The sequence below is a fragment of the Mirounga angustirostris genome, unplaced genomic scaffold (genome assembly GCF_029215605.1).
Source record: "Mirounga angustirostris isolate CCGP_5_RB_7025 unplaced genomic scaffold, mMirAng1.0.hap1 SCAF_11, whole genome shotgun sequence".
Lineage (NCBI taxonomy): Eukaryota > Metazoa > Chordata > Mammalia > Carnivora > Phocidae > Mirounga > Mirounga angustirostris.
The window spans coordinates 22,881,330-22,897,100 of record NW_026991719.1 but is presented as its reverse complement, the minus strand read 5'-3'; the positions used below and the strand labels follow the sequence as shown (position 1 = coordinate 22,897,100).

The window sequence follows — 15,771 nt, the reverse complement described above, 5'->3', positions numbered from 1 at the left end:
AGCGGCATCATGATGTCTTGACTCACAATTTACTTTACGTTTTGCCCCGGGTGGACGCATTTGCTATTGGAGGGGGAGTATGTATTATTTCATCCGTACCTCTCTAAAGTAGTATGTAATGTTGTTTTTAGCCATATTGTAATGGTCAAAATGTATATGCCAGGACTGAAGATACCACTAATGCATGTCCCCGGGAAAAATTTAAATCAACTCTGTTCTCATTAAATTCAAATGAATGCCAGCAGCCAGGCACTTTAATTGTTTTTGCCTCCCAAAGAATGGAGCAGATTTTATTGTGTGAATATTAATGGTGGTCCTGGTCTAGAAATTAATTCTTTTTGCACTCTTCATTGCGTGTATGAATATTGCATCACGACATTAATGCAACAGTCAGGTAACAGGCTATCTATTGTGTGAACTGTTCAACCATAGTGGCAAGAAAGGAATCCATTTAGAACACAAACGCAGACAACATTAAATCCTGTTGTTTTCACATAGAGTGCTATTTGGCAATGAGTTTGCTCTTCAGACTTCCCTTTACCTTTAAGATTCAGGACAAAAGGGAAGAAAGGGATTTCTCCAAATCTTTCCCATGCTGTTTTTATCCTTTCTCTTTCCCTATTTCTCCCTGATTATTATTCCCCTCGCTATTTTTTTCCTCTTCTATTCTATTGAATCTCCTTAGTCGTTAAAAAATATATATTTATTTCCCCTGATCTAGTAAAATGACAAGAAAATGAAATTTCAAGAAAACTTTGGGGTTTTGTACTCTTTTAAAAAATTAAATGGCAAGATGGTCTAAAATAGTTACATCAACATCTTTTCACAATACCTGTCATTGTTCCCCTTTCCATCATCCAGATACAATTGTTTATTTTGATTTCAGCTTTCAGAGTTTAGGCTTATACAAGGTATTTGTTACAGATGAACTCCGTAAATAAATTTAAAGAAAGGAATTGAGAATAAAAATTTTAGACCACATCTAATGAATACCATTTATTTAGTGACATATTTTACAAACAAAACAATCTTAATGATAAGTAAGAATAGGCCTTAATAATTTATGTGAAAAATAATCATTTTCTGATATCTAAGATATCTAGCAATTTCTAAAATACTCTAGATATGTGGCAGAAGGGGGAAAAACTACTATCCATTCAGCCTTATGCTTTTCTTTACTTTTTATTTAGTAAATAGTATAACCTTTTATTCTTCATGAATCAAAACCAAAATAAAATGTCAAAAAACTAAAAAATTCAAAAATATAATTTCTACTGGGTTTATAGTTATCTTTGCCAAATATATCTTAAAATAGCTCTCATATTTCATATATCTTACATAAATAATCCAGTTTTCCCTCTAAGAATCCCTTGAAGAGGTGTTAGAAATTTCTTTATGTAGAATTTATTTTTTTTATTCAGCTCTAAGTAGTTTGGTTTCACAGGCAGTAGGTTCGATTTTACTTCGAAAGTCTTCCAGTTTTCTCTGCTTTTTCTAGGGCATCAAAGAGCCATTACTGAGCTAATTATTTTTCTTATTTCTTCCTAGTTGTATTTCACTCCAACTTGCATGATGTTTCCTTTTTTACTAATCTTGCCTCATTTCTCCATTGGTTATTTGCTGTCAATTTTTTTCATGGGCATTTTACCCTCATAAAAGCATATATAGTATACATCTACTGTAGAGACATATTGCAGTTAAAATGGTGAAAGATCAATGTACGAATGTAATAAATGTCACTTAGTCTGAGAAGCCTTGTTCTAGCATCCTGCTTTATATGCCAGGCAGATTTACTCGTGTCCTCCCCTGCACTCAGCTCGTTCTTATTATAGGTATAATGTCTTTCATTTTTTAATTTAGTTTTATATATGTGGATGTAGAACTCCTCCTGTAGATAACAAGCTTCTAATGGTCTAGGTCTAGATTTTACCAATATTTATATGTCTGGCATATAGGAGAGTCTTAATAAATGTTTATTGAATTAATGCAGAAATACCCCCATGGTCTCCCTTTATACATATCCATTAATAACACATTTTTACTTTTTATGAGATGTTATAAATATGTTATTTTAAAATGCATATATTTCCTCTCATTTCATGGAGTTCTAGTCAGGAGTTGGGGAGATGCATGTGCTCTGACAGCGAACATAATTTTACAAAATATGGTAACAAAATGAGAGTCTTGAAAATAAGATTTTTTTCTTCCAGATTTTTATTTAAAATGTCTGGAAAGGGAAAAGGAATATGTTTCCAGAGAAACTATAGGTAAATATGACAGTGGCTTCTTAGTTGGTCTACTTTTAATTATGGCTAATTTGGATATGTCATCTCAGAGAAGGAAATATGTACTACACATGTTTGCAGAAGCAGAACTAATTTATCATACACAATGTAATGAAAGTAATGTATGCTTGCATATGCACATGTGTGTATATATGCATATATACATGTAGTTGTACCTATGCATATAAATCATGGGATTTGCAATTTTCCAGTGACTCAGTGAATTATAGAAGTTAATCATACTGTGCTATGGCAAGTTTCCATTTTCCTTCTTATCCACTCCGAGAAGATAAGTATAAGTTCTCATTTTACACATACATGCATCGTATATGACCTTTCCACAATCTCTTTTTCCACACTAACTTCCTTCTCACCCGTTGTAGTTTAGATAGTGAAAATAGTTCCTTTGGATTTTTCAGAAAACACAGTGGTCATTTGTATAGGATAGAAGGAGTTGGTTGTTCTTATTCACTCCACAATCCCTTTCCCAGTCCTTCATCCTGGATAAAAGTAAAGCTAGGGAGGTTTAGATTCCTCTTTAGACTGGTTGCCTTATTTTCATTCTTTCATTTATTCTCTCTCTCTCTCTCTTTCTCTCTTTTGTTAGATTTTATTTATTTATTTGACAGAAAGAGAGCACAAGTAAGAGTGGCAGGCAGAGGGAGAGGGAGAAGTAGGCTCCCCGCTGAGCTGGGAGCCCAACACAGGGCTCAATCCCAGGACCCCGAGATCATGACCTGAGCTGAAGGCAGACGCTTAACCGACTGAGCCACCCAGGCACCTCTATTTATTCTCTTTTTAATACTTTTTATTTTTAAGTCTTAGAAACCAGATCATACTTGTATGTGGGGAAACTGATTTGAAATGCCTGTAGAGGCTGGATCTAGAACACATCAGTTCTGCTGCAAATGGAGGAAAAAACTGAAAGATTTCTAAGTCGGTCTGCAGTCCAAAGCCACCTAACAGCTGTGCCAAAAGAATAACCGGCATCATAACCAATTATTATGTTGTTAAAGGATTATTAAATTGCCATGTTAATACAGGACAACCTCTAATATCAATTTTTATTTCTTGTTTATCTGTAAAAAGGGAACTGACACTTGATGGTCATGTAATATGAAACGTGATGTGTGCCTTAGAGGTGATGCATGGGAAGATCTGTAGACTAGTTTGTGAAACATTTCTGTAGAAATAAACAGCTCTGGCATGTGAGCTGCCACTTCCCCTTTGAGACGCTCCAGGTGTCTCTTTACCCCTGCCTTGACCCTCTTAGTCAAGACCATCATGACTGGTGGCCAAACTCTCCCTTTGTCCTTTGTGCAGAGAAAGGAGAAAGAGAAGGCTTGTGGTATAGAACATTTAAGGCACATTTTGGACTCAGATGGCAATAGATCTGCTCAGAGATGCATTTTCCCCTGAGCTGTGCACTGCACGGTGTCACCTCTGCCTCGGGACCACTGTCTGATTAGACCACATTCATCAATGAGTGAACATATCCCTCACTTCTTTGGTGTTCTTGGGCACACATTTACGGACTTAGTAACGGATAGTCCAACCTCTACGTAGACTAGTGAATTCTAGAAAGTTGTTACTACCTGAGAAGCACCCATAAAAACGAATAACCTGAACATTTAAGAGCCGAACTGAATGGCAGAGCATTTTACAAGAGTTCTGATGCAAATGGGGTAAAGCTGAGTTCACTTCTTTTTTATTGACTCAGTATTACTGTACTGAAACATTGAAACTTTTTGTTTGAAGGTTGATTTTATTTGCTATTATTCCCAACTTTATATTCAACTCATTGAAAATTTCAACTGGTGTATTTTGGGGGTTTTTTGTTTTTGTTTTTTAAGATTTTGTTTATTTATTTTAGAGAGAGAGAGCACCAGCAGGGTGGCGGGAGGGCAGAGGGAAAGAGAGAGAGAATCTCAAGCAGACTCTGTGCCCAGTGTGGAGCCTGATGCGGGGCTCAATCTCACAACCCTAAGATCACAACCTGAGCCAAAACCAAGAGTCGGTGCTCAACCAACTGTGCCACCCAGGTGCCCCTCAACTGGTGTATTTTGAAGTAAACTTCAGTTTCTTTCTGTATTTTTTAAAAATGTAATTATGTCAACACAACTGGGATGAACTACCCTGCTCTTACAGAGATTGCATACAGGAATATGTGGTTTCTTATTGTGCACCGTCCAACCCATGCCTCCTTAAACAAATTCTTAAATTAATTTAAGAAGAACAGAGTTCCCACCATCATGAGCGTGTGTGAGGCACCTTACCACACTGCCAGCTTGGAGGAAGAGGGCATCCGGATTCTGGACTGGCCTTCTGATGATGGGTTTTGATAAATGCTTAAAACTTAAAAAAAAAAAAAAAAAAAAGAACTTTCATGAAGATCCTGGTTCTTGTATTGAGGTTCGCTGTGCCACAGGTCTTGGGAGCTCCTAGTGCTGGTTGCCCGAGAATTAAATGAAGGTGGAGTGAAATATGAAGATGCAGTACAATTCATAAGACAAAAGCAATGTGGAGCTTTTAACAGCAAGAAACTTTTGTATTTGGAGAAGTATTGTCCTACAGTGTACTTGCCCCTCAGAAACGTCAGATACAACTGTTTCATTCAATGAAAGGGTGCTGCCTGATGCTATGGCCTTGGAAGTGAAACTTGAGAGAGAGCCTTATTTTATTTATATTTTATTAGCCAATATATGGACCCTTGGTGGATACTATGTCAAATGAAGCTTCCATAGGAACATGGAAAAGCAGTTTTAGCAGGCCACAAGCTTGCCAGAATTAGAGCCTCTGTATATTTGATGTTATTTTCACACTTAGTAAAAGATTCTAACTCTTCAATATTTAAAATATGTTTCCATTTGTATCAATTGTATCTTATCAATATTTAAGAACCCTAGAGTTATGAAGTGCCGAAATACTCAACACAATACCTGTACACTTCTAGCCTCAAGTAGTCCTTAGGTGATTTATTCCTTCAGTCATTCCAAACATTGAAGGTAGTACCTATATGGTCACCTACTCACTTATATTTACATCTTCCGTATTCAAACTGATATATAGTAAGGTTTGTACAACCATTAGTTTTGCTGAATTAGTACAAAGTCTTAGGTGAGTTTTAATTTGTTTCTATAAATTTAATTTTTCTTCTAAAACAGTTGTACTCATAAACTATAGAAGTATATCATATGAGCATTGCTATTAAAAATATAAAAAGAAAGATGGTGGGTTCTGGAGTTGTCTATTCTTTCTCTGATTGTTAGCATTTTAGAAAATAATTATATTGAGTTAAAATGAAACTAGGGGCACCTGTGTGGCTCAGTCGGTTAACCATCTGCCTTTGGCTCCCACTGTGATCCCAGGATGCTGGGATGGAGCACTATGTCCGGTTCCCTGCTCAGCAGGGAGTCTGTGTCTCCCTCTCCCTTTGCCCCTCCTTCCTGCTAGTCCTCTTTCTCAAATAAAGGAATAAAATCTTTAAAAAAAAAAGAAAATTTAATCTCTTCAATGTTATCTTCAGAAATTTATATACTTTTCTGATTGAGTCATTAGCTTTTATTTTATTTTGATACAACTCTTAGTATGTTTAAGATTATTTTCAAGTACCAGCAAGTTTGGAGCAGGTAATTCTGTCTCTCTGTCTCTCTCTCTCATGTATACTACTCATTCCCTTAAAACATTTTTGCTGAGTTATAACATCATTATGGTCTATATTTAAACTGATATATGGTTTTATTCCAGTGCTTTGTATCTATATAATGTGCCGTAACACAAAAACAAGTTTAATGTTTTATTTTATTTTTGAACCACACAAGGATTGCCTGTTTATAATACATGAGCTGTAGAACTTAAAAATGCCTTACAGAAAGCATCACCTTGAGGAACATAAACTGTTCTACTACTTTTTTCACAAATTTAAATGCTGTGATCAAAGCCAGCAATTATCTTTCTTTAATAACAGCTGTAAAGGGCCTTTTTGTTTCCATGTTGGTGTTTACTAAATTGATCTTGGTTTTACTGAGTACCAAAATATGCTCATCTTAGTGCCTCTCCATATTAGTATATTATACAGTTTCAGGTTTAGAAGTAGTTCTTTTTTTAAAAGATTTTATTTATTTATTTGACAGAGAGAGAGAGAGCACAAGCAGGGGGAGCAGTTGAAGGGGAGGGAGAAGCAGACTCCCCACCAAGCAGGGAGCCTGACTTGGGGCTCGATCCCAGGACCCTGGGATCACGACCTGAGCCAAAGACAGACGCTTAACCATCTAAGCTACCTAGGCGCCCCTAGAAGTAGTTCCTCTTAAAGAAAAGTTAAATGCGATTTTTTTAGAACTATCAGTTTGTAGAAATTAAGTCATATGTAAATTTAACAAGTTTATTGGTATTTTCTACAGTTTGCTTTTTTGAAAAACATGGTCACAGTGATTAAAGATAATGGTTATACCATGCAAGATCAAGTGCCTATTATTGCAAGTAACGAATACTTAAACAGAAGGAGAACATGTAAGCACCATCACTGTGAAACAATTTAATGCTTTATGGTCTGAGTTTACGTAAATTGAGATGGACCTGTCTATAAAAGACAAGCCAGTCTGCCTCTATATCTATAGTGTATGCTTTATTTGCTTTTTGGGTTAAATATCACAAAGCATTTACTAATCAGAGTGCAAGTTAACATAAAGCCATGAGAAACCAGCATATTAAATTCAAATTAATGAAGTTAATATATATCCCTCCTTTTAGGCTCTCAAGTTTTTTTAAGGATAATTTTTTCCTAATAGCCTTATTGAAATACAATTCACCTATCGAACAACTCATCCACTTAATATGTACAATTCAGTGGTTTTTAGTATATTCACAGAATTGTATGCTCATCACAGTAAATTTGAGAACATCTGCATCACTTCAAAAAGAAAACCTATACTATTTAGCTATCATCCTTTAATCCCCCAGCCATAAGCAGCCATCATTCTACTTCTATCTCTATATGTTTGTTAGTCCAGATCTTTCACATAAAAGGAATCATACGGCATGTGGCTTTTTGTGACTGGCTTTTATCACTTGGCCTAATGTTTGCAAAATTTATCCATGTTGTAGCATCTCTCAGTACTTCAATCTTTTTTCACAGGCAAATACTATTCCGTTGTACGAATATACCACATTTTGTTTGCCTATTCATCAGCTGATGAATATCGGGTTGTTTTTTTACCTTTTGGTTATTATGAATAATGATGCTATGAACAATTATGTGCAAGTTTTTGTGTGGATGCATATTTTCATTTTTCTACAATATAAACCTAGGAGTAAAATTGCTGGTAACTCTCTATCTAACTTTTTTTTTCTTTTCACATTTTTATTTGAATTCGTTAGGTTAACATACAGTGCAATATTGGTTTCAGGAGTGGAATTTAGTGATTCATCACTTACATACAACACCTGGTGCTCATCACAACATGTGCCTTCCTTAATACCCATCACCCATTTAGCCCATCCCCCACCCACCTCCCTCCAGCAATTCTCAGTTTGTTCTCTATCATTAAGAGTCTCTTATGGTTTGTTTCCCTCTCTTTTTTCTTTTTCTTTTTTTTCCCCTCCCATATGGTCATCTGTTTTGTTTCTTAAATTCTATTTATAAATGAAATCATAGGGTATTTTTCTTTGCCTCTAGTTTTGTTTTTCTTTTTCAGGATTGCTCTGGCTATTCGGGGTCTTTTGTGGTTCCACACAAATTGTAGGATTGTTTGTTCTAGCTCTGTGAAAAATGCTGTTGGTATTTTGATAGGGATTGCATTAAATGTGTAGATTGCTTTGGGTAGTATAGTATGTCTAACTATTTGAGGAGACTGTTTTCCAAAGTCACTGGATCATTTTGCATCAACACTAGCAGTGAAAGAGGATTTCAGTTTCTCTACATCCTCACCAATCCTTGTTATTATCTGACTTTTTGATTACAGTCATCCTACTGAGTGTGAAGTATCTCACTGGTGTTTTGATTTCCATTTTTTGAGGACTAATGATATAGAACATCTTTTCATGGCTTATTGGCCATTTGTATATCTTCTTTGGAGAAATGTCTATTCAGATTCTTTGTCCACTTTCGATTTGGGTTATTTGTCTTTTTTATTATTGAGCCCTTAGAATCATTTTAAAATTTTCACCTAAACTTTATTTTTTACCTGACAAATCTTATCTTTATTTTTTCCAGCCTTGTTGAGATATGATAGACAAATAAAAATTGTGTGTAGGTTGTACAGTGTTATTTTGGTGTACAATGTGATGACTTAATGTAAATATACATACATATGTATACACATACATACACATGTACACACCAATTCAATGGGTGAGTTGTTTGATGTGTGAATTATATTTCAATAAAGCTATTAGAAAAAAATAATCCTTAAAAAGCTGAGAGCCCAAAAGAAGAGATATGTATCAACTTCATTAATTCAAATTTAATATGATGGCTTTTTCAGGCTTTAAATACATATACATTGTGAAATGATTACCACAATCAAGTTGGTTAACACATCTAGCGCCTCAAAGTTAACCTTGTATGTTTGTGTGATGAGAGGACTTAAGACTTACTCTTCTAGCAAGTTTCAAACATATAATACAGTATTAACTATAATCACCATGCTGTACATTTAGATCCCCAGCATATATTTATCTTATAACTGAAAATTTGTACCCTTTATCAGCATTTCCCCATTTTCTCCACCCTCAGTCTTGGTAACATTCATTCTAGTCTCTGCTTCTGTTAGTTGGAGTTTTTTCAATTCCACATATAAATGAGATCATATGGTATTTGTCATTCTGTGTCTGGCTTATTTCAATTAGCATAATGCCCTCTTGTCTGATATTGTGATTTATAATAAGAAATATATATTTGGTCTTCTTCCCCAATTCTGGCACAGAACTCCTAAACCCCTTGGAATTTCCTAAATGAGGAGAGCAATAGAGGTATCTTTTGTTCTGTTAACGAGGTGACTATTGGAAAGCACCTAGGATGGGGGCTGTTTGCCAGTGGAGCCAAACTTGTGGTTAGAGGGTTGGAACTTACAGTCCTACCTCTTGACCTCCCTGGGAGGGCAGAGGGTCTGGAGATTGAGTTTAAACACCATTGATCAATCATTTAATCAATCATGCATATATAATGAAGTCTCCATAAAAACACAAAAGGGCAGGGTTTGGGAAGCTTCTGGACTGGTGAACACATGGAAGTGCTGGGAGAGTGCTGTGCCTGGAAAAGGCATAGCAATGCCGCACCCTTTCCCCCTGCCTTGCCCTATGAATCTCTTCCATCTGGCTGTTCCTGAGTTCTATCCTTTTATAACACACTGGTCATCTAGTAAGTAAAATGTGTCTGTGCTCTGTGAGCCACTCTAGCACATTAGTTGAACCCAAGGTCATGGGAACTTCTGATTTATAGCCGGTCGGTTAGGAGCATAGGTGACAACCTGAGGCTTATGACTGGCATCTGACCTATATGTGTTTAGTCTTGTGGGACAGAGCCCTTTACCTGGAGAATTTGATGCTACTTCTGTGTAGATAGTGTTAGGATTAGTGAGTTGAATTCTCAGACCCCCTGCTGCTATCCGAGAATTGCCAAGATGATTCAATTTGAAGAGATAATGGCAGACAATATCAAAAACAGATAAGAAGTTCCTACAAAGTCCAAGTAGCATATATACATAGAAAGGAACATTGATTAGACAGGAAACAGTATTTTAACAGAAACAATGGAAACTTGAGCACAGTGAAGTGATACATTTAGATAGATGTATAGAAGTATCCCACTATGATTTCAATTCGTTTTTCCCCAAAGAATAATCTTATTCAGAAACTTTATACACTTATTGGCTTTTGGGGCCTCTTCTTTTGTGAAGTTCCTTTTCAAGTCTTTTGTCCATTTTTAAAGATAGGTTTTCTTACATTTACTTACTGATCTGAGGAGGAATTGCAGAATACACAATCTTATCAAGCATGCATTCAAAACTTATAAAATGTGGCCATATAGTGTCAAGGAATGAAAACATTCAGAGGTTCTTTCTCTTTTTTCTATATAGCTGCCTTAGAAGTCAATATAAAAAATAAGTAATCCCCACCATATTTGAAATGAAATTTAATTATAAATTACAAAACAAAATTTTAAATTACCCATTAGGTCAAAAGCAAGATTACAATGGATATTAGCATTTCAGTGATAATGAATTATACTGATAATAATGATGATAATGAACATAGATCATTGCCAAGAACAGTAAACCCAAAAACAGAAGAAAGAAAATAATAATATAAAATGGGAGATAATAATTTAATCCAGAATTGGTTGACTGTCTCAGAAAGCTAATCAGGGGTACCTGGGTGGCTCAGTCAGATAAGCATCCGGCTCTTGGTTTCAGTTCAGGTCATGGTCTCAGGGTCGTGAGAACGACCCCCAAGTCGGGCTCTGTACTGGGCATGGAGCCTGCTTAAGATTCTCTCTCTCCCTCTCCCTCTCACCTCATCGACCCCCCTCTCTCCCCCTCCCTCTCTAAAAAAGAAAGAAAGAAAGAAAGAAAGAAAGAAAGAAAGAAAGAAAGAAAAAAGAAAGCTAACCAGAAAAATGAAGAAATAAGACAGAATAACTATAAGCCATGAGGATGGAAGCATCTTTACAAATTCAGTGGATATCGAAAGAGATAATGAAATGATAATGTGAACAACTCTGTCCTAGTCCACTTGGGCTGCTATAATAGAATACTACAGACTGGGTGGCCTATAAACAATGCTATAACAGAACACCCTAGACTGTCCTATAAAGAGAAATTTATTTCTTACAATTCTGGAGACTGGGAAGTCCAAGATCAAGGTGCTGGGATTTTTAGTGTCTGGTGAGAGCCTGCTTCCTGGTTCATAGATAATTATCTTTTCTCTGTGTCCTCACATGGTAGAAGGAGGTAGAGGAGCTCTCTGGCCTTTTCTTATAAGGGTGCTAATGCCATTCATGAGGGCTGTACCCTTGTGACCTAATCACCTTCCGAAGGCCGCATCTCCTAATACCATCACATTGGGAACTAGGTATCAACATGAATTTTGGGGAGACCCCAACTCTATACCATTAAACTGAGAAATTTTTATGAAATTGCCAAATTACAAAACAAGAGCAAAACCAAAACTGGCCTAATAATTATGTAAGTATTAAATAAATTGAATAAATTGTTAAAATTATTTTCCAAAGAAAACTTCCATCCCAGTTGGCTTCACTAGAGAATTATAACAAACACTTGAGGAAAAAAATTAAACCGATTTACACAGACCTTTCCAGGAAACAGAGATAATTGGAGTAATTACCACTACTGTGGAAAATAATACTTTTCTGTAAGCAGAGGGCATTTTCTTCTCTTTCTCCTAGCTCATCTAAAAGGGCTGGGGTAACTCTATTTTTATTGAAGAGTTGCTTCACTGTCAGTCTATTCTATAGCATGGCTTTGAAAATATTCTCCATTACCTTGTAATAGCTCATGGAGGGAGAATTTGGGACACTTTTAAGAAATAAGAAAGTGGGAAATAGTTTATGCTCTTTTGTATCCCTTATTAATTTCAGCCTGATTTTTTTTTTTAACTCAGATTTACTATTGAAGTTTTTTGTGCTATAGCACTAACGATCGTATACTCATTTTGTAATACCAGGACAATACAAATGCATTGAAATATTAACTGCAACTTACTTTTGATTCCCTAGTCAAATTCAGCCAACAAAATATTGAGCCCACTAATAACAATTCCCTAAGTCATTTTTGCTTTGGATACTCTTATATAAGAAATAGGAAAAAATAAAATAACCTAATAATTAAGAAATGTATCACCAGGATTCCTGTTGTAAGATCTGGCAGGATTGTTTTGTCCTGTTTTTAAGCCATTGCAATTTAAGTAGTAAAATATAATAATCAACATAAAAACGGTTTTCATAGTTATCTGAGGAAATAGTTGTAGCTAATAAGGGACTAACATGAAAAGAATTGGTTGCTATTTGCCAGTATAACCGGTGATAAACATAGGGAGCTCTTCAAGTACCTGCTAGTATTAATCCCACAGGTTCTGGCAATGAAATTCTTATAATGATGAACAGTCACTGTTAATGAAAATGAAGATTATACAGTAGTTTCAACAAGGGAACTATTTATATAATAGAAAGATTGACTTTTTTTAAAAAATATTTTATTTATTTATTTGACAGAGAGAGTACAAGCAGGGGGAGCAGCAGTGGGAGAGGGAGAAGCAGGCTCCCCGCTGAGCAGAGAGCCAGACGTGGGGCTCTATCCCAGGACCCTGGAATTATGACCTGAGCCAAAGGCAGATGCTTAACCAACTGAGCCCCAGGTGCCCTAAAAGATTGACTTTAATCTAGTCAATAAACACCAGGGGTGAGGGTGCAGTGAAGGGATAGAGGCTGGTTTATAACAATAAGTATTTGACTTCTCAGATCCCAGATCATGTTATGGAGTTTGGCTTGTGTAGTCCTCTGTGGATGCAAACAAGAAACAAACTGATAAGGAATAGGAAATTAACTCTATTTCTATTAAAATTACCCCATGAAAATAGTATGCAAATATATGCTTTTAAAATTATACATGATTAGTTTGGGGAAATGGCTTGATTTTGGAATCATGTCACAATCAGAAGAAAAGAATCTTTTCAGGGGCACCGGGGTGGCTCAGTCCATTCGTTGAGCACCCGCCTCTTGGTTTCAGCTCAGGTCGTGATCTCCTGGGTCATGGGACTGAGCCCCCATGTGGGACTCTGTGCTCGGTGAGGAGTTGGCTTCAAGATTCTCTCCCTCTGCCCCCCCCCCCCACTCATGCCCACTCTCTCCCTCTCTCTCTCTCTCTCTAAAATAAATAAATAAATCTTAAAAAAAAAAAAAGAATCCTTTCAGGAGCTTTCATACAGACTTATTCTAGAACATGAAATAGAAAATTAAGAAAACATGATATTTTAGTGAATGTCCACAATAGAAAGTATGAAGCAACTCTAAGGACTTGGGTAAGTGATACTGAGTCATCCAATAATTTGTGATTTAATTAATCAGCTTAATTTTCCTTAGTATATTAACATGAATACCTGTTCTTCAGGATTAAGGTTCAAATACAACTTATTTTGAAATACCAATTTTGACATATAGTGTGTGTCAAGAGACCACAGAGTTTTGCTTCATTCTTAGTTTTAGATTCTGTGGTATAGATTAATATGAACAAATTTTATAGAGTGGGAAATCATATATAGAGTCATACTGTGCAGTACATCTATAAATTATGTCTTTCTAAACACTCTATATTTTACTTGTCTTTCCTTAACTGTATCATTATATAGCTGAAGACTTTAAAAAGTTTTGAATATTATTTTGAACTGTCGAATATGCCCAGAATGACAGAGACTCAAATTGAGAATCATAGTATGTTTAATGTACAATTAAGAATTCATTTTTTTGCTAGAGTCCTTGATCATATTGAATTAATTGAAGTTGCAGAGTCAGAAAGCAAATTTAAGATTGAAATCCATAAATGCTGCTATTAAGAAGTTACTGTAACACAGTAGATACTGAGTAAATATCCATTGTTTGAACTAATTGTACAATCAAAGTAACACACTAGTAATTATATCAATTATGCCCATTACATTTTGATAAAAATTATTTTCACATGATAGAATAATTAAAATTATGTATAGCTGCCAAATATATGCCCATAAATATGGATAACTTAATATTTAAAATTGAAATTCTATGAACAGTTTATAAACAGTGAAGAGTTAGTGTCCTATTTTCACATTAAAATATCCTTCTTTAAAAAGCCACTAATCCTTTTATACTTTCTCTAATTGCCTATAAAAGAGATTTAAAATGTAAATCTCAACTTGACATTCAAGACCATGTAAGAACACGTGCCATAACCTCAGACTGAAAAGTTCATAAGAATTTTGAAGAGTGAAATATATCACCTAAAGTATAACTTGCAGAAGGTATAATGTATTAAATCTAGAAGGTTGCTTGACTAAGCGATCATTCCAGGCTGAATAGGGGGTTGGCAATGGGTCAGCTTCTGGCAATTGAACTGAGACTTCAGTCCTATTACAAGTTTACCTATGGATCTCAGCTCTGGGATATATCCAAAAGCACAACTCATAAACTAGAATAACTCCAGGTGAAAATAACCTATAATGTCACTGAGCCTGATCCTGCAAACCACTTTGGAAAACCATCCCTGAAATCTTTGTATGAACTCAAATGAGGGTATTTATACTATCCTGCCATGTGAGAACTTTACTACTGTTTTTCCAGGATGCTTTTATACATTTCCTATTGCAACAAATGGGCCTTGGTTAGTATCATGCTTAGACCCATGATTCAATTACAAAATCCAATTTCATATGCGTTCTTCCATTTTTATCCATATTATGACTTATGAGTAAAAATTTCTGGGAATTGAAATAAAGTAAAACCTTTGATTTACCACTTCATAAGTGAACTTATGATTATAGCAGGAGGTGGTAGTTCTTCTAAAGATAACAGAGAATATTTAAACAAATATTTATTGAGCAACTACTACGTTCTAGATACTCTCCTAGATACTGATTTTAGTACTCTTTCAATCAAAATATTTTATTTGAAATACATTAGGTGCCAGACATTCCTGTAGGATCAGAGGTTACAATGGTAAATAAGCATAAGCTCAGTTACTGCCTTAACAGAAAAGTTTCAGCGGCAGAAAAGAAAAAAATTTAAAAAATCAACATTTGATAAATGTCATGGCAGAGAAGTATGGATGTTCCAGGAGTACCTAAGAAGGACACTTAAGTTGATTTGGAGGGGGGGCAGGGAAGTCTTTGCAGAGGAAAGTGACATCAATACTGAACCTGAAATGTGAGTAGGATAGTGTTCAAGACAGAGAAAAATCATATTTGAAGAGTAAGAAGAGAGAGCATGGTGCATTCAAGTATTTATAAAATTTTTACTCACATATGAAGATGGGATATTGGATTTAAGAAAAGCACAAGAAAATTATATTCTATTTTCGTATTTATATACTGTTTGTATGATGTCTGTATACACTATTTATCTCCTGGTAGGGAATTGCCATAGTTTACTGTATACCATTTGCTAATACAATAGAAAAATATGCTTTTGCATTTGTATTAATAGATAAAATAATTGTCAATTCAATGATGCAACAGATAGATATAGATATACACATATACACATGTTTATATGAAAATACTAATCAAGTTAAAATCTCAAGATTAAACAACTAGAATTGGACGCCTGGGTGGCTCAGTCGATTAAGCATCTGCCTTCAGCTCAGGTCATAATCCCAGGGTTCTGGGATCGAGCCCCACATCGGGCTCTCTGCTCAGCAGGGAGTCTTCTTCTCCCTCACACTTTCTCTTTCTCTGTGTTCTCTCTCTCAATCTCTCACTCAAATAAATAAATAAAATCTTT

At 35.5% G+C, this 15,771-nt stretch overlaps 1 pseudogene; it reads left to right on the top strand.

Moving 5' to 3' along the window:
• The first annotated feature begins 4,411 nt into the window (after nucleotides 1-4,411).
• LOC123843497 (protein tyrosine phosphatase type IVA 1-like) lies at nucleotides 4,412-5,018 on the top strand (annotated as a pseudogene).
• Nucleotides 5,019-15,771: the final 10,753 nt, after the last annotated feature.